This window comes from Rhinatrema bivittatum, chromosome 4, assembly GCF_901001135.1.
Source record: "Rhinatrema bivittatum chromosome 4, aRhiBiv1.1, whole genome shotgun sequence".
Lineage (NCBI taxonomy): Eukaryota > Metazoa > Chordata > Amphibia > Gymnophiona > Rhinatrematidae > Rhinatrema > Rhinatrema bivittatum.
The window spans coordinates 235,196,954-235,219,931 of record NC_042618.1 but is presented as its reverse complement, the minus strand read 5'-3'; the positions used below and the strand labels follow the sequence as shown (position 1 = coordinate 235,219,931).

General features: G+C 43.5%; 1 protein-coding gene across 2 annotated transcripts in view; it reads left to right on the top strand.

Moving 5' to 3' along the window:
* LOC115090598 (serine/threonine-protein kinase WNK1-like) overlaps positions 1–22,978 on the top strand; it is a 185,594-nt gene that overhangs the window by 142,547 nt on the left and 20,069 nt on the right. The window lies entirely within an intron of this gene.

Genomic DNA, 22,978 nt, shown 5'->3' with positions numbered 1-22,978 from the left:
TTTTAAGATTTCCACAATGAATATGCATGAGATCTCTTTGGGTACATTGCCTCCATTGTATGTAAATACATCTCATGCATATTCATTGTGGAAACCCCAACTGGGTTGCAGCCATTGAGGATCAAGTTTGGGGTCCTCTGACAGTTGTTACTACTGACTGACACACACATCTGGCTTCTAGTATTCAAAATGAATGAAGTTTGATACGCATCTCTAGTCCTCAGATAAGAGGCCAAGAAAAGAACTATTCTTGTAATGACAGGCACTGGGCAGCCAAAGGGCAACATTGAAAGTATCTGTTCAAATAGGTTTTCCCTGCTGCTCCAGGAGGTGCTGCAGTATATCGTCTCTATCTGTGAAATACGTGCTGCTTTTTCTGTATGGCTGATTGTAGTGTGTGTGTGTTTTGTTTTTTTTTTATGAACTGTATGGCAAGGGTTATGGTGGAGACTATTGTAAAGGAGGATAAATATAGATTTAGTGGAAAAAAGTGAATTGTGCTATTCTCAGTTCTTCTAGGCCTATAAATAGGTCTGTTTTTCAGAGTAATCAAAATATTTAATTTGGCCCTAAACTAGAGCCATTGCATGCAAATTATGAATATACATTGAATAGCCTTAAGACTTTTTTTTTTTTTTAAATTTCTTAAGGGCTAGATTTAAGAATTCTTAACAGAAATTGAGCGAGAATTTTGCTGGTTGAAGCCTGATAAGGAAGAGGATTCTACTGCTTTGCAGGGAAGAGTTCAGTACTGAGAGAGAGAATTTAAGATTCCAGGCTTTTACTATATTTTATACAAGGTTAACATTCCTGTACAACATATACAATGCTGAGAGAAAAATGAAGTGGACATCTTGGGGAGCCCTCTAGTGGATAATGGTTAGTTTTTGCAAGAGCTAAATAATGATTGAACTGGATGCAGCGAAGTGTTGGCTAACATTTTCCACAGATGAAACCTTCAGAGACACTAGATTGGTATGAAACTAAACAAAAAGAATCAAGAGTAGCCAGCTTACGGCTCGATACAGTAAGGCCGCGGTAAAAACAGTGCGGCAGTGTCAGGCGCACCCTTCCTCCCCGCACGCACAGTTCTCTTCACTAACTCCCCGATACTCTCCTCTAATCGCATGCAAATGCATGCCGCAAATGCAGCGCACCCAGGTTACTGTATAGGCGCTGTAACAGCGCCTATACAGTAACCTGGGTGCGCTGGTACCTGTCATTTCAAATGACATTTGAAATGACACACCAGGAAGTGTAAAAAAGTGTAAAAAACAAAAAACCTGTGTGTTATATAAAAAAATAAAACAATTTTAAATACCTGTCGGAGGGCCGTGGGTCCAGGCGGCCGGTGGGCGGCGGGTAGCCATCAGCGGCATCCGGTAGTCCCTTCTCCCTTCCTCCCTCCCTCCCCCTGCCTGGATGAGCACCAAAATCGCACGGGCGGGTCGGCAGCGGGGGGGGGGGGGGCGGGAGCGGCGGGTAGGCAGCAGCGGGGTCCGGGGGGGCAGCGGCAGCAGGATCCAGGGGCGGCAGCGAGATCCGGGGAGCGAGTAGCGGCAGCGTGTTCGATCGGGCAGGCAGGTAGGTGGCAAAATAAAGATGGCCGCCTGCACGGGAAAATCGTGCAATTGGCCGCTGAAGACGTGACGTCACACCCCGTGACGCCAAACGTCGTGACGTCACGTCTTCAGCGGCCAATTGCACGATTTTCCCGTGCAGGCGGCCATCTTTATTTTGCCACCTACCTGCCTGCCCGATCAAACACGCTGCCGCTACTCGCTCCCCGGATCTCGCTGCCGCCCCTGGATCCTGCTGCCGCTGCCCCCCCGGACCCCGCTGCCGCTGCCCCCCTGGACCCCGCTGCTGCCTACCCGCCGCTCCCGGATCCTGCTGCCGCCGACCCGCCCGTGCGATTTTGGCGCTCATCCAGGCAGGGGAGGGAGGGAGGAAGGAAGAAGGGACTACCGGATGCCGCTGATGGCTGCCCGCCGCCCACCGGCTGCCTGGACCCACGGCCCTCCGACAGGTATTTAAAATTTTTATTTTTTTATATAACACACAGGTTTTTTGTTTTTAACACTTTTTACACTTACCATAGCAGGCCCGAGCCTTGCTACTTTTTCGTTTTTTTTTTTTTTGCTTCGGGAGGAGGGGACCGGACGGGGCTGCAGGAGACCGGACGGGACCAGGGCGGGTAAGCAATGTTTTTACACTACACTACACTACACTAACTCCTACTAGGGGGAGGCGGTAAACTAGCAGGTTAAGGCCGCGGCAGAACAGCGGGTTACGGAGGAGATAATATCAGCGCCCGTTACAGTATCGCAGGGGAATAGCTAATTCCTTCATTATACAGCTTTTTCGTTCATTTACATGCTGGGTGCGGAAAGGGTTTAGGAAAGGGTTTAGGAAGCGCTAAGGACGCGTGAAACTGGAGACTGTATCGCTGGATGGCCTTACTCGTCTGTATTGTGCGCTCCCAGCACGTTACAGACCGGGAATCTTTAACTCAACGTTACTGTATCGACCTGTTAGTTGGGGAGAAGACACTGGCAACCAAGTATGTGAAAACCAGCTGACTTCTTTCCTGGTGTTCCTGAAAGGGTCTTCTGTTGAATTGTGTTGAGCTGACAGTTCATCTGAGAGAGTTGGGCAGTTTCTGAAATTCAAAGCTCAGGTGAAGCCAGCGCAAGTGCAGTTTGAGACAAGACTTGTGCTAACTACCTCCTAGGAATATAGAAGGCTATCAGAGGTAACTTAGCTCCTAATTATCTTTGTACTCTTTCACAACTTTGGTCTCTTCCACAGTTTGAGGCCAGTATATTTTAAGATGGGGCAGGATTGAAGAAGAAATGTACTATTTCTGCAGCAATTAATGTTGCTCTATTTGTAGGAAGCACCTTGACTTACGAAGGCTACATCTATTTGCTTTTTTTTTTTTTTTTATTACTGACACATGTTGCATTTTCTCTTTCCACTTGATTTGCACCTAGCCCCTCTGTCTTATATTTGAAATCTAAAAAAAAAAAAAATACTCCAGCTATTCCAGTTGATCTTTGCTGTAGACTTATGGCCTCTAGTTTGAAGTTGATCACCACAGTCCCATCCATTATATCTTCTCAGACATTACCTTCTGATGCATTGTGTAGTAGTCCTGACCAACTGGTGGATAGAATCGAGACCAGCAGCATCAAACTGGAAGTTGCACCATAGCACTTTATCGTCTATAGTTGTCCTTCCAGCTAGTCATCTTGTGTGGGGGGAAAATATCTACAGTAGTTTCCACAGAATGTTGCTACTGGGCTAGAAAGAAAAAAACTTGCTGCAGCAGTCTTAAACTCTGCTGCAGTGTATCCTTAAGCACTGGTTAGACCACTAAGGGTTATAATAGTGAAGGAAGCAAGCTCCTTGTGGCTTCTGTCTTGGCAGATAAACTGCCCAGTTGAGGCTATTTGGGTGCCATTGTTGAGCCTAGTTTTATAAACTGCAAAATGTTAAAAAAAAAAAAAAAAAAAAAAAAGCCAGATGCCTGCAATTTTTTTTTAGACACATGAATGTAGTTTTGGACTGCATGATAGTGCCACTTCAAAACTGAAATGTAACTATTTTTAGAATTTTTCCTAGCTGTCCAGATATATGGCTGCATATTATGCTACCAGCAGATAGAGACAGAACAAGACATTCACTGATATCACTCTATATACGAGCTGCTTGCAGCCAGGAAGCATGATTCTGAACTGATACAGCAGGCTGAGGTTTGGATCCCGAAGACATTTTTCTCTGCTCTCCCTGCTGAAGTTGGGGGACAGAGTGTCTGGGGTTGTCAACGGGCAGCTGTTAGTGATTGACTAGTCCTGCCTGCCCTAGTGGGGCCTGCTTTTTAGCAAGAGCTCCCCCAGACCTGCTGTGAGAACGTGCTTCAAAGGGACAACGATTGCAGCATGCTTCTATTACAGACTGGAGAGGCAGCAGCAAAAAAACAAGAGCTTGTGGCTGCAACCTCTTGGCACACTGCTTCTCTCAGTACTCTTATCCATTGGAATCATTGGAGGCTGCAGTGGTGAAGAACCCACTTGCAGCTAGCAGCGTTATGCACACCTCCTTTAAGGTAGCCTGAACGGGACAGGCATTTAAAGACTCTGGGAGCAGGCACTTGTGCAGCATGGCTACCGTTTTTTGTTTGGTGTGCGATGGACGTGATAAGTCTTGTGGTCCCTAGCACAGATGTATAGTGGAAACATCATTCTCTCCCCTTGATTTGGGCTTGAATCCAGGGATCATGTGTCAGGAGCGCTGGTAGGTTCATCACCTATCACTGAGTCTTCAGTGGCAAGAGGGGTGTTCATTTTGGGACCTTGGTGTGCCACTGGGGTTGGCTTTTGAGGCTGTTTCACCATTTTTCCAAGGCAGTCTCCTGTTCTCAGGAGCTGTTTTCTGTTTTGCGAGCTGCTTCTTCTCTTCAGTGTTGGTTCCTCTCATTTGTTTTTCACTCTGATTTTGTTATGATCCAAATCTACTGGCTGACGAGGCATCTTCTGAGGTGTCCCTTCTGCCTCCTCAGTTACCCAGGCCTTTGCCTGCCTCTTCCCTCCCAGATTCCAGCACCAGGCCCTGCTCTCAAGAAATCTAGGTGGGGAGTGAGAGATGAGGATTCCTTGGGCAGCTCACTTGGATCATATTTTTGGGGGAAGAGAGAAGGAGGATATTTAGTGTTTCAAGGGATGATGAGGTGGAAGAAGGGAAGATTTCTCAGTGTTGAAAGTAAGAGCAGTTATCAGTCCTGATCATTCAGGGTAATACAGATCATCAGGAGTCTCTATTTTGGTGGGTATATGTGAACCCTCAAAAGGCTTTCCCCTCCATCAAACTAAGGGATTTCTTTGAAATTTAAAACTACTCTAGCTATTTTGAGTGGCCAAATGAGAGATGCCAGATACAGACCTTAGGATGGGGAAGACTTTTGGAAAGTTTTAAACCCTCTTTAGCGAGGCGAGAGAATCCAATGCAGCTCTCTACAGTAAATGCCCTTGTCTGGTGGTAATGAACAGCATTAGGATTCCAGTGGAGAGGAGCATAGCTCATGGGGTTGCTCAGGATAGGGAGATGGATCCCTTCTGAAATAGCCCTTTTCAGGAGGCGGCTGGCTGCAGTGTGGAACAGTTGTGTGGCTCGTGTGCCTCTGTATTGGATTCAGTAGCTGTCAGAGGCGCCTGGGGGGAGCAAGTTGAACTCTGGTCTCAAAGTAGCTTGTTTGGAATCAGTGGCTGCTTTTCTGGCAGACTTCTTGTATCACGTGATTTAATGTCATAATGCCTCTGTATCGCTCCATGGTGAGACCGCACCTTGAATACTGGGCTGGATTTTAAATGCCCTGCGCACGTAAATCCGGCCGGATTTATGCGCACAAGCCCTCGCGCGCCGGCGCACCTATTTTGCATAGGCCGCTGGCACGCGCACAGCCCCGGGATGGGCGTAAGTCCCGGGGCTTCGTAAAAGGGGAGGGGGCGGGTCAGGGACCGGGTCGGGACTGGGTCGGGTGATGGCGCGCCAGCAGCCCTCTGGCGCGCGCAGATTTACGTCTGCTTTCAGCAGGCGTAAATCTGCCAACCAAAGGTAAGGGGGTTTTTAGATAGGGCCGGGTGGGGGGGGGGTTTAGAGAGGGGAAGGGGGGGAGGGGGTTGGAAAGAAAGTTTCCCTCCGAGGCCACTCCGATTTCAGAGCGGCCTTGGAGGGAACAAGCAGCGCGCGCCGGGCTCAGCGTGCGCAAGTTGCACAAATGTGCGCACCGACCCCGGATTTTATAAGATACGCGCCTGGTGCGTGAACAAAAATATGAGCTCGCACAAAATTATAAAAGCTACCCCACTGTGTACAATTCTGGTCGCCGCATCTCAAAAAAGATATAATTGCAATGGAGAAGGTACAGAGAAGGGCTACCAAAATAAGGGGAATGGAACAACTCCCCTATGAGGAAAGACTAAAGAGGTTAGGACTTTTCAGCTTGGAGAAGAGACGGCTGAGGGGGGATATGATAGAGGTGTTTAAAATCATGAGAGGTCTAGAACGGGTAGATGTGAATCGGTTATTTACTCTTTCGGATAATATAAAGACTAGGGGGCACTCCTTGAAGTTAGCATGTGGCACATTTAAAACTAATCGGAGAAAGTTCTTTTTTACTCAACGCACAATTAAATTCTGGAATTTGTTGCCAGAGGATGTGGTTAATGCAGTTAGTATAGCTGTGTTTAAAAAAGGATTGGATAAGTTCTTGGAGGAGAAGTCCATTACCTGCTATTAATTAAGTTGACTTAGAAAATAGCCACTGCTATTACTAGCAACGGTAACATGGAATAGACTTAGTTTTTGGGTACTTGCCAGGTTCTTATGGCCTGGATTGGCCACTGTTGGAGACAGGATGCTGGGCTTGATGGACTCTTGGTCTGACCCAGTATGGCATGTTATGTTCTTCAGCTGTAGTGAAGAACATGGCTTTAGTGCTCCCAGGCTGTCTGTTGTGGCTCCACCATTGGGCAGTGGACACTGCCTCTAAAACATGCATAAGCAGCTAACCTTCAAGTGAAAGCTTCTGTTGATTAAGGACATGTAGCAACTGGTAAAAAAAATTGAAATCTTGGAGCATGGTTCCCAAAGAATGTTTCAGAACTCTTCCAGTTACAGCTGTCCGATTTTCCCCCTCTCGCAGAAAGGTAGACCTAGAAAGGGTCATACTTTTGGAGAGGTAGAAAAAAACAAGCCATGATGGAGGTATGAGTGCCGCAGTGGGGTTTGAGGCTCCCAGTGAAGGTCAGCGTGTCCTCTGGTGCACCTAGCAGGAGGCTGCTCAGGTGATTCTGTAAGGGAGTTGACCTACATAATGTCAGTCCAATGGGTTTTGAACATAGTTAGAAATGGCTATACCTTAGAATTTTTCTTTGTGGTGTCCCCTTGCCTATTGGTCTCAAAGTTCAGCCATGAAAACTACCTTGCACCATGTGATACAATTAAATGCCGGGGTTCGAGTTCTAGAAGAAGAAAGAGACCAGGGGCCCTATTCCCTATGGTCAGTTGTTTCTGGACTTGGCAGAAGTTTCTCATAGTCCCATTGGATTTCTTAGATTTGTGGTCCTGGGGCAGGACTGTCATTTGCAGGTGCTTCTTTTTGGTATAGTAATCGCTCCAAAGATTACCTCCAGGCTTATGGTGGATGTGGTGACCTTTCTGTGCAGAAAAAATACCAGTGCACCTTTATCTAGACGTCTGACTAATATGAACCAGTTTGGAATGGGAGAGTCATTTGTCCACATCCAGTTGTTCGGTTATTGAAATCCATGAGCTGAGTAGTGAATTTCATGGTCCCAGTTCTTGGAGTATATGGGAACCCAGTTTGAACACTGGGGTAGGCAAGATGTTCCTGTCTGCAGACACAACTTGCAAGTTATGTTCCCACATTGGGTCCTGTTAGCTGCCAGGTCCCCCTGCTCCAAGTATGAGATTACCTTAAAGTTTGGAGTCCTGGATGACAGCCCTAGATTTAGATTCCTGTGCGGAGGTTCATATGTGCCTGCTTCAGAGAGCAGTTCTCTTGAGGTGGTTTCCAGAATCTCAGAAGTACGAGATGGGCTGGCAAGGGGGGAGTTGGTCCACACACAGTATGCTACAGAGCATGAATCTGGAGACAATGGGTATACCTACCAGACTTATCAGCAGCAGATAGCTCAGGGCATTTGGATGCAGTGAGGTGACCTAATCCATAAACAGGCTGAAGATCAGGGTTATCAAGCTAGCTCTTCAGCACTTCCTCCTGATAGTGCGGGGGCAGCAGTCAAGTCTTTTCAGGTAATGCCATGGCAGTGGCTTATGTGAACAGTCAAAGGGGAGCCACAGGCCCTCAGGTAGCTTGGGAGACAATCATTCTAATGGAATGGGTAAAGTAGCTGCAGATGCTGTCTACAGTGCATACTATTTGTATGGAAAATGTCCAGGCAGACTTGAGTTTGGAATACTTTAGACCCAGGAGAGTGGGAAATGGCCAACTTGGCATTTGCCCTGATTGTTTTAAGTAGATGAGCTGGGGTTTGGGTGTGAAAGGGGGTAGGACTTTGTTTGAATGGAAGGGACATGATGAGAAGGGGGGGGGGGGGGGCGGCGAAGGATTGGGGTAGGGTTTGAGACAAGAGAGGGACAGATCCCGCCCGGATTCCAGAACCTATTCCTTCAGTCCTTGATCTTGGCTTTTTTCTGCCTCTCCCCTTATTGTTGCCATCCTCCCTCCCTCTTCTGTTCCTGAGAATCTCCTCTTCCTTTTAGCCTCCACATCAATACCTGAAATTTTCCATGCATAACTTTCAAAAGAAAAAAATATTCAGACACAGCAAAGTTGGAAAATAACTTTTTATTCAGAATTTGTATTTAATGTTTATACTTTTATACCATCTTCCTCTAAACATAATTTTCTAACTTCGGCTGCAGAATGTAGCCCTGAACTGCCACAGAAAGCTGAGAACTGAGTGCAGAATACCAAATGTTTTCACAATGGGAAGATTTTCCAGACAAACTTGATTGTGTATTAAGTAGCTGTGGAAGAGCCCTCTGGATTTCAGTAAGGCTTTTGACATTGATCTGCTAGAAAGACTAGTAAGCAAGCCAGATGGGAGTAGAACAGGAAGATGTAAATTGGGTGAGAAATTGGTTGAGCAGTGGGATGCATAGAGTGGTATTAAATGGAATCCACTCTGGTGAAAGCTAAGTTCCTCAGAGCTTTGTATTGGAACAGCTTCTTTTCAATATCTATATTAACATTTCTAAGGATCCTGAAGGAAAAATATGCTTGATCAAGGAATAATCATCTCAGATGACCTCAAAGCAGTTTGTCAAACTAATAAAGCAACTGAGGGCCTGATGTAAGGAGGAGTATGGTAAAACTGTGCGATGAAATACAACACTGTTTTTTTTTTGTTTTTATCATCTTGGTAACAGATGTAGCTCCCAGTACAGTAAGCAAATGATAGCCCAATGTATTGGGAGTTAAAAATCATGCAAACTTAAGTTAAAATGTGCAGTTGGCCTTTTGTATAGGTTGAGTACACATTTTAACTCTGGGGGAAAAAAAGTCTGACTCATGAATTGTGTACAATAAACAAGCACTTTTATGGGCATAAGTTTGTTTATGCACAGAAAACATGTGGGCTCACAGTGATAAAATCCCAAATGCAACCTCCCGTGCTGGAACTCCAACTTCTACCCATAGATTAGTCAGTTGTAGAGTAAAATGTACAGGGTTAAAGTTTCCAGCACTAAGAATACTGGTTAAGCCAGTGCACCTCTCTGTATTTTGAGATAATGGCTCATTCCATCATTAGCATGGGGTTTGCATGAGAAGGCGCTAATCTGTACACACTGTGTGTACATGTACCACACAGAAACCTTAGATCTGCCAATAAAGCTCTACTAACTCTTCCTTCTGTTAAATCAGCATGCCTCACTCAGATAAGTGAGAGCACTGTCGCTGCTGGACCTGTTCTATGGAACTCCATGCCACTCGAAATAAGGCTGCAGAGAAATTTGAAACTATTTAAAACTAGTCTGAAAACCTGGCTTTTTAAACAAGCTTTTTATAAAGACAAAGAGAAGGAGGAAAACAGTTGAAAGATAAGGACGCACCAAGTAATCAGTTTTTTTCCCCTTTAATATCTCCAATTGCATATTAATGCCAGATTTGAACCGCTTGACAGTTTCTCAACTGGCATATAAGCCTTAAACACACAGTTTCTCTTATTAAAATGTTACTGTTTTGTGTTGGCACTTGTATAATTTGTAATCTATACCAATTATAGTTTTTCCTTATTGTGCCTTTCTGTCAACTGTTGTGATGGTGAATTAACTTGACAGTATGGAGTTTTTAAATAAAACATTGGTTGTTTTCAAAAGGATTTGCATGCTTAAAACTGGGTTTTACACATGTAAATGCACTTTTGAGTGTAAATTGGCTTTTGAAAATTGCTAAGATAGTATGTTTTACATGCATTACTCTTTTGAAAATTACTTTTGTGTGTGCAAAATTCTTTGCATTGGCAGTAAAGTTTGTGCACAGCTGTGGGTTAAACTCTGCACTCTACCATGCACACTTTATTACATTAGCCTCTGAGAGAGCTAATGCTATGCTTGCTGGCATAAGGAGATATTGCCTCTTTGTAAGTCTCTAGTGCAGTGGTTCTCAACCCTGTCCTGGGGACCCCCCCAGCCAGTCGGGTTTTCAGAATATCCACAATGAATATGCATGAGAGAAAATTTGCATGTTATGGAGGCAGTGTATGCAAATTTTCTCTCATGCATATTCATTGTGGATATCCTGAAAACCCGACTGGCTGGGGGGGGTCCCCAGGACAGGGTTGAGAACCACTGCTCTAGTGAGACCCTTCTTTGAGCTCTGTGATCAGCTCTGGAGGCCATATATTCAAAGGGATATTGAGATGATGGAAGCAATTCAGAAAAGGTCTTCCAAAATGATACAAGTCTTGCAACAAACCCTACAAAGGAGGTCAGTATTCAGTCATTTATATGGCTAACTTGTTTATCTGTCTAAATAACTTTGAATATTACTCTTGCTTATCCGGCTAAAAGTATTTATCTGGCTAAGATTTAGCTGGATAACAGAGGAGTGTTGGGGTGTTCTGGGGTGGGCCAGAGTAAGCCAGGTAAACTATTTTCCCCAAGGACAAGTAGGATGGTAGTCCTCTTACATGGGTGACATCGGGTGGAGCCTGGCACAGAAAACGTTTTTCAGGCACACTGAGCATGCCCAGCATGCTAACCATGCATTCACATCGTCTCCCTCGTCAGTCTCTTCTTTTCCATGGAGCTATTGCCTCGTGGTTTCGGAGCTTGTGCTTCTTTCTGGCATTTTTGCTACTTTAAAGTGTGTGTTCTCCTTCCACGCGTTGCGTAGGGTCTCTCGCCCTCCTTGGGCATTGATTGGTAAGCGCTTCATGCTTCACGGTCACAGATGGTTGGCAGGCACCACCGGTAGGGGAAGCCATCGACCACGCATTGTGCTTTTTTCCATGGCATCGACTGGCTTTTGCTAGTGCCCCCCAGACCATGTCCATCACAGACCCCGACGAGATCAGAGTCCTCTGCCTGGGGGCTTCCCACATCCTCATCTGCAAGCCCAGATGACCCCCCCAAGGATCTTTGGGCCCATCTTGACAAAATGGAAAAACTTTTTGGGTCCAAGCAGTTGGATACGCTTGGAAAGGAACCCTCAGCCACAACTCGGTTGGGTTCACCTCCTCTTGCTTTGTCTGGCTCCGAACTAGGCACAGGGGAGTATCCGCTCTCCCTGTCATCCCATTCTCTGCATGAATATGCAACCGATGTTCAAGCAACCTTACCCTAATTTGTCAGCTGGTTCGCCCAACATAAATTTTCAGGCAAGGACAAGGTTGCTTGAACATTGGTCATGTATTCATGCAGAGAATTTGACAGTCCCCATAGTTAACCATTGCATCGAAAATCACAGTTTTGGTCAACTACCATGGACTATCATTGATCAGGTGTTATACATAATTAGAGGGGATAATTATGCATCACGCTTGAATTACTGCAAGCAGTTTTGGATTTATAAACTGAATTCAGTAACACCTCAAGGTCTGAATGAAGAACTTGATTGGTCCTCATTGTTGTGACTGGCAATTGCCCAGCTTCCATTAGTCTGTTTGAACCACGTGTTCAGCTTTATATAGCATTACATCCATGAATGCGAAATTGTCCACACTAGTCGTCAGCGTTTTGTAACCGGAGTGTTTGGAACGGCGACATATATCATTCCCCTGATGAAGGAATATGCTATGAGCTAAGTAAATGTTAGCCATGTTTATGGTATTGACTTTTTGAAATACAATCTGAGTGATCCGGCATAGCATGAGACATGAGTGATTTAAGAATATGATTATTGAATACACTTTAATTTCTTTCACAAGCAATTTTTGAAAAATTTTCTTTATAAAAACTAATGGCGTTTGTCATATCATTAGATGGGAGGTGGTTAGCTAATGCTTATAAAACAAAACTGCATAGCAACTACACTGGTGCTTTAGAATGGTTAATGTATGAAACTACCACTTTTCCACTTTAACAACATTTTGATGGCTTTTCTATAAACTTCTTCAGGAATAGATTTATCACTTTACAATTTATAATAGGGGTTAAAAATAGTTTGTAATTGTATTTCATATAGTTAACCCCATAAGTGGAGATTTTTTATATTTAGGAGTTTATTATATTCTGTTTAGCACACAGCTGGTAAGAATATAATAGTTCTGAGACTTCTGTCTTAGATATTAGTTCTAATTTTACTGACTAATATAAAAAGAAATTCCATAGAACCTGTGAGCACACTGAAATATAGAAACATAGAAATGACGGCAGAAGAAGACCAATCGGTCCATCCAGTCTGCCCAGCAAGCTTCACACTTCTCTTTTCTCAGCAACCTTAGGTTCCATTTCCCTTTCACCCCCACCATTAATGTAGAGAGCAGTGATGGAGCTGCTTCCAAGTGAAATATTAAGTTTGATTAGTTGGGTAAGCGGCAGCATAGCTCTCTGCCATTGAAGCAGAGAGCAATGCTGGATATGCGTGAAGTATTAGTTTTTCTTCTCCCCTGCCGTTGAAGCAGGGAGCTATGCTGGATATGCATTGAAAATGAAGTGTGCCTTGAAAGTCACATTAACTATCATCAAATATTGAAAAGCCTAATAATTGGTAATTGAATAAGCCTAATAATTGGTAATACCTATAGCCCATGAACCCATCCCTGTTTTTTTTTTGTGTGTTTTTTTCTTTTTTTAATTGGGAGATGGCAGCCCTCCATCCTTCCGCTCCGTGAAGGTGGAACACCAACCACTGGCCACTGGCATCCCGCTGGCTACTGCCACTCCGTGCAGTGTTTTGCTGCCTGCTCTTTATACGCGTCCTCTAGACCTGATGGATCCACAGTGTTTATCCCACGCCCCTTTGAAGTGCTTCAGTTTTGGACTTCACCACTTCCTCCAGAAGGGCATTCCAGGCATCCACCACTCTCTCCGTAAAGAAATACTTTTATATATAAAATAAATATAAAAGAAATAGCAGTGTCAACTTTGTATACAGAGCAGGCTTATACCTTTGTGAATGAGAGGATGGTTCTTACACCTTCATGGACTGATATGACATTTAGGAGATGCGTTATCCAAGCTGTTGTAAATCCTACCCTATGAGATACTGCTATGCCCTTGGTCTTGATTGCCGGAGAGTTTACTAGAATGGGTATTTTATACTCTTTATCAATTTGTTGCATTAACTTCAGCAGTTGGGACCTGACCTTCCCTTTCAATAGTATGGTATTCTACTTTCCAAATTAGGACCTCTTAGCCTGTATAATAGGTAGGCTAATATAGTGTTTTAAAAAAACACTGAAATGTGCATTTTGGATTATGAAGTGCTCAGGTTAGGCAGGAAGAACTGGAGGAAGTACTAGCAGGGTAAGAGCCATAATGCATCTGGTTTGAAGCTGTTAGTCTCAATTAAACTCTGAGTAGCAGTGCCCATGTCCTGATTAAGTAAAATTCCCATTTTACTTTGTGTAAGATATTTGGGTCCATTGTATACATAGGCAGTTGTGACAACTGCTCTGACAGTTGTACTTTGCCTTTGAGCCTGTGAACTGCTGGCTGTCAAAATCCCTTAAATATTTCTGCATATGTTCATTACATGTTGGTGATAGACTGCATGTTCTCATGCTTTCAGGCAGTGGCATCTACCCAGAGCTCTCTGGAGTGGTGAACTGGTGAGAGCCTGAGTATGAGCTTACAGTATACGTCATTCTCTTTATGATGCTCAGGCAAAACGTGTGACTTTACTAGGATAATCTGAAGCTATGGTACCATTGCGATTTTATGACAATAGGGACAAAATATGTTTGGTATGGATAGATGTTACATTTTAGTATTAACATTTGTATGTCTGGTACTTGTATCGTATGGGGCTTCTATATAAATTAATGATCATATAATAATCGTGCACTGTTTGATATATAAAAATTATTACAGATAATCACTTACTCTTTCATTTGTTTCAGGATCCCCCCATACATGGACATAATATCAAATCATTTCAGCATATCAAAAGAAATGCACAAAATAAAACCTACAAATTATCCCTTGGGAAGCAGCTTACAATATAATCATTTGTATACATATACATACAATCGTGTGTGTGTATGTATTTAAAATCATTTATTTTACTGTACATTTCAAAGATCATGGCGGTTTTCAAAATAACATACACGGCTACATAAAATACCAACAAAAGACACAACACCTGAATAACACCACTCTCTTGAAGAAAGCAAGTCACTTTCTGTGCCTTGCTATAAAACAACCTCGAGCCTCCTATGATTTACTTTTTTTTGATTGGGTGACTAGAGAATTGGATTAAGGAAGAGCACTTGATATGATATACTTGGATTTTGGCAAAGCTTTTGGTATGGTCGTGAATAAAATGAGAAGCTTGGGAGACTGTGCCAAAGTGGTGGAATGGATTATAAACTGTGATTGACAGGAGACAGGGTGTAATGGGAATTAGAGCTTATTCTGAAGAGAGAGTGGTGTTAAGGATTTGTTTTGGGACCAGTTCTGTTCAATATCTTTGAGTGACATTGCAGAAGGGATAGAAAGATAGCTTGTCCCATTTGCAGATGATACAAAGATCTGCAACAGAGTGGACATGCCTGAAGGAGTAGAGAATGAAAAGTGATTTAAGAACGCTTGAAACGTGGTTGAAGACTTGGCAGCTGGGATTCAGTGCCAAGAAGTACAGAGTCGTGCTTCTAGGATGCAGTAATCCAAAAAAGCTGCTTGTGATTCGGCGGGGGAATTTGAAAGACTGATGTGCATGGACCAAAAAGACCTTGCTTGGGGTGATGAGTATCTGGCAATCTGAAGGCAGTGAAGCAATTTCAACAAGGTGATAGTTAAAGCCAGAAGAATGCTGTGCTGCATAGAGAGAAATAACCCTTGTACAGGTCCTAAGTGAGGTCTCACGTGGAGTATTGTGTTCAGTTCTGGAGACCATATCTCAAAAAGGATAGAAACAGGACAGAAGCAATCAAAGGAAGGGTGACTAAAATGGTGTGGGATCTATATTGGAATGAGGAGAGGCTGAAGGATCTATTTATATATACTCTGGAAGAGAGGAAGTGCAGGGGAGAGATGATACAGACCTTCAGATACTGAAAGGTTTTAATTATGCACAATCTTTGAACCATTTCTTTTGGAAAAGAAACTGGAGACCCAGGGGTTACGAATCGAAACTCTAGTGGGGATGACTCAGAACCAACATCAGGTAATATTTCTTCGTGGAGAGATATGTGGATACCTGGAATGCCTTTCAAGAAGGGATGGTGAGAGCAAAAACAGTAAACAAATTCAAAATGGCATGGGATAAACAATGTGGATCCCTAAAGGCTAGAGGTGGAAATGAAGAAAAGGGTGCTTGGGGGTAACCAGCAGCTAATACCCCTAACAGAAGGCATGGTGATTACCAATTAGCTAAGCAATTAGCTTTCATGATTTTGATGCAGTGCAGTATCGCGCTCTGTTTCAGTGAGGGGGAAAAAAAGAGGCAATTGGATTCAGACAGCCAACACTGGGCCCTGACTTTCATGATTTGGGGAACTGATACACAGATATTAGGGAAAAAGTGCAGGGCTACTTCTATGGCCAAATCAAAGCAGTACAAGCAGTATATATCAAGGCTTCTCACCCTGTAAAAATGCTGCTAGCAGTAATTTTGTTATGAGTTTGACAGTTGCTTGGTTTTGAATATTAACCTTAACATAAAGCTTGGGGTAACCTGCATGGAATGGCAGTTACTACCGTAAGAAATTTACTGGGCAGATGTATTAAATATACAGTATTTTTCGCTCCATAAGACGCACTTTTTTTCCCCCAAAAGTGGGGGGAAATGTATGTGCGTCTTATGGAGCGAATATAAAAAAAAAAACTAAAAATCTAACAAACCCCCCCCCCTCCCTCCTGACTCCCCCAAGACCTGCCGACTTAATTTACTACAACCCCCCCACCCTCCTGACCCCCCCCCAAGACCTGCCAAATGTCCCTGGGGGTCCGGGAGCGATCTCCTGGGCTTGGGCCGTCGGCTGCCAGTAATCAAAATGGCGCCGACGGCCCTTTGCCCTCACTATGTCACTGGGACCGCCCGCTGCTATTGGTCGGTCTCAGTGACATGGAGAGGGCAAAAGGGCTGACCGCGCCATTTTGTTTACTGGCAGCCGACGGCCGAAGCCGAGGAGATCGCTCCCGGACCGCTCCTGGACCCCCGCTGGACCACCAGGGACGTTTGGCAGGTCTTGGAGGTGGGTCAGGAGGGTGGGGGTTGTTAATTAATTTAAAGGGTTGGGATGGGGTTTTTTTTGGGGGGGAGGGGTTCCCAGAGAAAGAAAAGTTTTCTGATCTGGGGAGTGGACCGAAATGGCCCTCCCCAGACCCGAAAACAAATGGGGAGAAAAAAAAAAGCTATGCACTCCCCTAATTTGCTCCATAAGACGCCCAGACGCAGAGCCGGTTTAGCACACTTTTTTTTTTTTTAATTTTCCCCCTCTGAATCCTAGGTGCGTCTTATGGAGCAAAACATACGGTACATATGTCTGAATCCTGAGAAATTGATTTCAAGTAACATAGTAATGATGGCAGAAAAAGACCATATGGTCCCATCTAGTCTGCCCAGCAAGTTTCTTACGTAGTAACTGCCATTCCATGCAGGTTACCCCCAAGCCTTATGTTCAGGTTAATATTCAAAACCAAGCAACTGAGTACCCTCCATATATGTATGTGAGTGGAGAGTACTGAAACAAAGGAAAGAGTATTTATGTGATTAGTTGTGGGGGGGGGGGAGTCTTATTGGTATTAACCAGCACATGTATACATATCTCTTCTGCCCTTTTCATGTGATTTGGTGCATTGCTTTTGGAATGAGATGTTGAAGTTTTCAGAGCAGTTTTCCCAGAAGGATAACTGTTAGGACTTTCAATCCATGGTCTCTTTGAACTTGAGAAATGGAGATTAGTGAGTTGTTGATGGCACAGAGCCAGATTGCATCCTATATGAATTTTCTAATCAAAGAGAAGTTTAGAAGTGAATTCTAGTCATGAAGAATCATGAGGTAACACTGATACCCTGTAGCATATTTGGGCCTGCTGTGGCTGCAGGAATAGTTCAGTAATGCAGTAAGACTGGACCCAGCTTACTTATGGTGCATGTATGTATTTATAGTGCTTCAAAGATACAAGAATCAAGATCTTGTATTGGGCACAGCTAACTGGTAAACGTCCACCATCTGGGTGTGTCATAAGGTCTTACCAGCTCCCTGGGGCCTCTCCTTGCAGCGTTCTCTTTTAGAGGACTGGGTTAGAAACCTTGAACTGGGCTCCTTAAGGTAGAATGAGGGTGGTGTCGATACACTTCATCACATACCCATTTTATCATATCTTCTATAATTCTTTGTGAAGTGAGGGGATTTATATTACTGCATTGCATCTTGTCTGCATTGGAGGATGGAATTCAGTTTTCCTTTTCAATGTTATCTTCTCTCCTCATAAAAAGAGGTTTTGAAATCCTATTTGTCTGGCAAAATAGACAGCCTTCCTTTTTCTCTGTAAGGAACTGACCAATGTGGTAATTCCCATTTTATGTGTAATTTGAAAGATGCTGTTAAATGTTTTCCATAATCTCTCTAGACCGCATAACTTTATCTTGCAGCCATGTGGTTGGAACTGTGAAACTTGAAGATTCACTTTTGAATATTATCCAGCACTTAGCATGTGATTACCAAATTTCAGAGTTTACTGCTTGTGCCAAAATATTTACTAATTTTTTTTTTTTTTTTTTAGTAATCAATGTAGAACAGGGCTGGAAAAAATCTTGGGCACTAGATCGCTTGGTACCTAAAATTCAGCATCTGGTGCCTGCTTCTTCAGTCAAGTTGATGTAATGCCTGCTGATGTCAGGGGCCTGGCCCAGTAATCTGCTGCTGATGTTAGACCTGATTGAAAAGCAGAATATAAATCAAACAAAAATTGCTGATGCTGTCTGGCGCTTTCCTGTCAATAGGCCCTGTATTAGTATGCTGGGAAGGAGAAAAGGAAGACGTAGAGGTGGGGATAATGCCTGGAAGAAGAGAATGAAAAGTTAAACAAAAAAAACTAAAAAACAAACCCAAATTAAGAAGCAGAATTACCTCTTACTCCCCCCTCCCCCCAGAAAACTCCCTTTCTAGTTTGTAAACCCTCTTGAGCAAGGAAATAACAATAGTAGCTGAATTGTAACTCACCTTGTGCTTGGATTTGGAAAAGGAGGGTACATATAAAATCCAAATCCTAAAATATTTGGGCTGGCATCTGAGTTTACTCTGTATTTTTCCATCCCTGCTTTAGAGACTTTGAAATACTATAAAGGATGTTAATATACATTCTATGTATAAAACACAAAAATCCTTTTCTTCCCTATGTATTAACCAAAACATTGCCATTTATGAACAGATGTAAGCTTGTCTGTGTATAGATTAAGCTGTGCATTATATATAATATATATACCCTGTACAAAATTGACAATCTCTCAATATATATCATTGCATACATAGCATAAATATTACATTATCCTGTACTTGATACATTAGAGAACAATGCCTTCTACCATAATCATGTGTATTGTAGAGCATAAAGATTTATTGTAACCAAGTCAGTTCTGCCATACTTTGTATCATACTCGGCACAGTATATAGCTAATACCTGTTGGCACTAAATTTACCAAAGTGTGGAGGGCTTTTAAGATGGTAGGGCATGACTGTATAAGCCCAATTTACACTTCTGGGTTTTTTTTTTTCCTGTTGTCCAAAAATCCTTTACCAAATATTGTGTGTGAAAAAAAACAAAACAAAAAACCCAAAACAAAACCACTCTGACTTCTGATCCAATCTGATCACCCAAGTGCCTCAGACCCTGGATGTTTCATTGGCAGTGACTTCTTATCCATTACTTGGGGTGTGATTTCTCCTCCCATGCTGACATGTGCTGAATTTGCTGGTTCCCTTGAACTGGATCTGCCAAATGTGCTGCAGATGCCTGAGGTAATGAGAGAAGGGTTTATCAGCTTCAATACAGGACCTAGAGTCTTAGTATGCTACAAGAATGCTAGTAAGTCTTAGCCTCTCAGAGGAAAGATGGAAGGTACTCCTGTGGGAGTAGGGGGTGCTGTGAGCCAGTTTTTTCCATGGGAGAAGTGTTTTGTTAGATGAAAGAAATGGCAAACAAGGCCTTCTCTTGCCTCCATAGATCTACCACCAACAGACAGAGGTAATCAGTACTCCTTTGAGTCTAAATTTGAGTATGAAGTCCATGGATGAGCTTTTAGTATGATTTCAGAATCTATTAAGGATGTACAATCCTCAGGGGGGTTCAATGGACTATACCATCAGACTTCTGACTCATGATACTTGAGTATGATTTAAGCACCCTGGATTGAAAAACCTTCAAAACCAACAAAGAACTTCAGTAATTTTGTCCTCTAAAGGTGACTCTCAAATCTGAGTTAATTCAAGCTCTTCAACAGCTTCCTTAAATATACATTTCCTCTAGGATAAGTGAAAATTTTAGGCAGAGGGAAAGATTGTCAGTGTCTTCAAAGGGTCAGAAAGATATTTAAACCTGTTTAGGAGGAATTGGGGGTGATTTGGGAAAACTCAAAAAATGCAAGTTAATATGCCTGATAAAGTTCTCGAGGGCTCTCCACTTTAGTTCATAGGTTCAAATTATCTTTTAACAGCCAGAAGTAACTTTTTTTTTTGGGGGAAGAAGCAGATTTTTCAAGCTCTCTCCCGTGTTGGCTTAGAGAATTTTTGTTCATGAGATCTTGCTTCTGTGGGCACAGTTTTGTACTTGGATTTCCCTGGAAATGTTACCTAACATTCAAATATTGTGTCCCTGTAGAAGGGACACGTTAAAATAGACTAGAGGGATGTACCATCTTCCCATTGCTGAAGTAAACCATTCTAAATTTTGATGTGGAGTTGCCTTGTGCTTTCTAGCAGTAGAGAAATATAGCAGAGGAATTGGGAGAAGAAAGCTGTAGTCTTAACGAGAGCTAGCTTGTTTTATTTCCTTTCTGCAGGCAGAATATGTTGGTGTTAGATCATTCGTATTCACACAGAATAGCTGCTAGCCAACTTCAAGGGGCTGGTGAGATGGTTTTACTTATTTTTTTCCCCCATTTTCTGGAAGTTGCAGCTTTTATATTTTTCAGATTTTTTTTTTTTTAATATTCTGCTTTTTAGCACTTCAAAGCGGATTACATTCAGATACTGTGAGTATTTCTCTATCCCCAAAGGGTTTGCAGTCTGACTCCTAGATTCATCAAAATGCTATAAGGCATGGATAACACCCGCACTAAGAAAAAGGAACATGTTTATGGAAATTTTAGAATTACTGCTCCACGCGGTAATATAGCACTTCGCATCGATAGTATCGCATGGTGCGGTAAAAAGGTTTTGCGCGCCACGACAATTCCTATTCTACATCTCGCGCTGAGAGAGTGCCTCTCTATAAGGCCCTCATACTGGTCTCCCCAAAAATAAGACTGGGTCTTATATTTCTTGCTCCAAAAGACGCATTAGGGCTTATTTTCAGTGGATGTCTTATTTTTTCATGTACAAAAGCCTTCCTTTCTCCAGTATTCCAGCCCCTGTGGGCCAATGGGAAGCCTCCTTTCTTCCTGCCCCCACTGCCCAGTGGGAAGCCGCCTTCATTCTGCCTGCCCCCGCACAGGCCAATCGGAAGCCTCCTCCTTTCTACCTGCCAGTGGGAGTATGAAGAAGGGAGGAAGCCTTTGGCTGGTGAGGCAGGCATCACATAGTCCGGGGGTGGGAGGAATGGCAGTGTCAAACCCCGTGGCAGCAAAAAAGGCCCAGCAGAGTAAAGCTGCGATGGAACTGGAGCCCATCCCTGCAGCGAAGGAAGAAGAGGTTTGGCAGTGAGAGCTGGTGTGTGTGGGTATGAATGGGTGCCTGGGTGAGAGCTTGTGTGTGGGGGGGTTTACCTCGCGTCCAAAGGTGCCCGCTTGGGTATTTACAAATACTTAATTATAATTTATATTATTTTAAGTATAAATGTCAATATTTATTTATATTTAGTTATATATTTACAATTCAATACGTCCGTCGTGTGTTGCAATGGACGTACTAAATGCATCCATCTGGCTCACGATCTTAACTGGGGCTTATTTTTGGGGTAGGGCTTATATTACGAGCATCCTGAAAAATCATGCTAGGGCTTATTTTCTGGTTAGGTCTTATTTTTGGGGAAACACGGTAGTAAAGTATTTATCTCTCTATAGGCGGGCCATCTAATAGCTCGAGGTCAGGTGCTGGTGGTGGTTTAGGGGCCAGTTTTCATGCAGAGTGAGAGGTACAAACAGCACAGTACACCTTGGTAAAGATTTGATGTCATTTGGAGTGAGGAAAGTCTCACAAAGATGTCACTTCTACTAGCTTGATGGATTCTATAACAGGTACAATCAAGCTAGGGTGAGATAACAGTACAAAATTTCATCTTTGTGTTGTAACACTACTGCTGTGCAAGGAGTTTTTATTCAAGAAGTAAAATAACTCTTGAGCCTTGAAGGAAAAAAAAAAAAAAGAGTAGCTTGCTTGTTACAGCAGATACTACTCCAAACCAAATAAGCCTGATACTTCACTTTCAATGCATATCCAGCATAGCACTCTGCTTCAACGGCAGGGGAGAAAGTATGATACTTCACTTTCTCCCTTGCCGTTGAAGCAGAGAGTAATATGCATTGAAAGTCTGATACTTCACTTTCAATGCATATCCAGCATAGCTATCTGCTTCAATGGCAGGCGTGAAGGAAGAAAAGTGGATCTATATACAGACAACCAACAAGGACTGAATTACATACAGGCCCATACAGTACAGTGCGCTCCGGTGGAGCGCACTGTTAACCGGCATTTGGACGCACATTTTCGACGAGCTAGCTTTACCCCTTATTCAGTGAGGGGTAATAGCATGTTGAAAACGCGTGTCCAACCCCCCCCCGAGACTAATAGTGCCCGCAACATGCAAATGCATGTTGATGGCTCTTAGTCATTCCCACGCGATACAGTAAGTAAAATGTGCAGCTAAGCCGCACATTTTACTTTAAGAAATTAACACCTACCCAAAGGTAGGCGTGAATTTCTGCCGGTGCTGGGGAAATGCACAGAAAAGCAGTTTTTACTGCTTTTCTGTGCACCCTCCGACTTAATATCATGGTGACATTAACTCGGAGGTCCCAAAAGTTAAAAATTTAAAAAAAAAAAAAAAAATTTAATTTCCTAGCATGTAGCAGATGGACTCAGGACCAATGAGTATAGTGTACTCCTGATAGCAGTTGGAGACGGATCAGATTTCAATCTGACGTCAGCCCTAGTACATATACCCCTGCAGGAAGTGCAGCTCTTCAGTATTTTCTGTCTCCATAGCAGACTACCTGCATGCTCTCACAGCGTTACAACAAATCCAACGGAGAAAAACCCAAATTCAGAAGAAAACTTATCTCTACAGATGAGCCCTGCTCTCCTGCAGGGATGCCCTCTGGTCCCTCCCCCAGTTGAGAATTCCCGAGGTGATTTCCGTGGTCCCTCGGAGGTAAGCCTCGGTCCGGTGGCCGATCCTTGGCTGGGGTCTAGTCCCCGACTTCGGGCATGGCTGAGAGGCAGCAGGTGCATCCTCGAGCGTCGCAGTGAAGGTATTTGCCCTTTCCCCCTGCAGTCGGAGACCGCCCGGAATGAAACCGGGAAGCGCCGAAGACAAGGTAAGGTAGAAATCTTCTAAGACTCCGATCTCCGAGGTTCGAGGAGTCGCACAGGTCGCCGGCC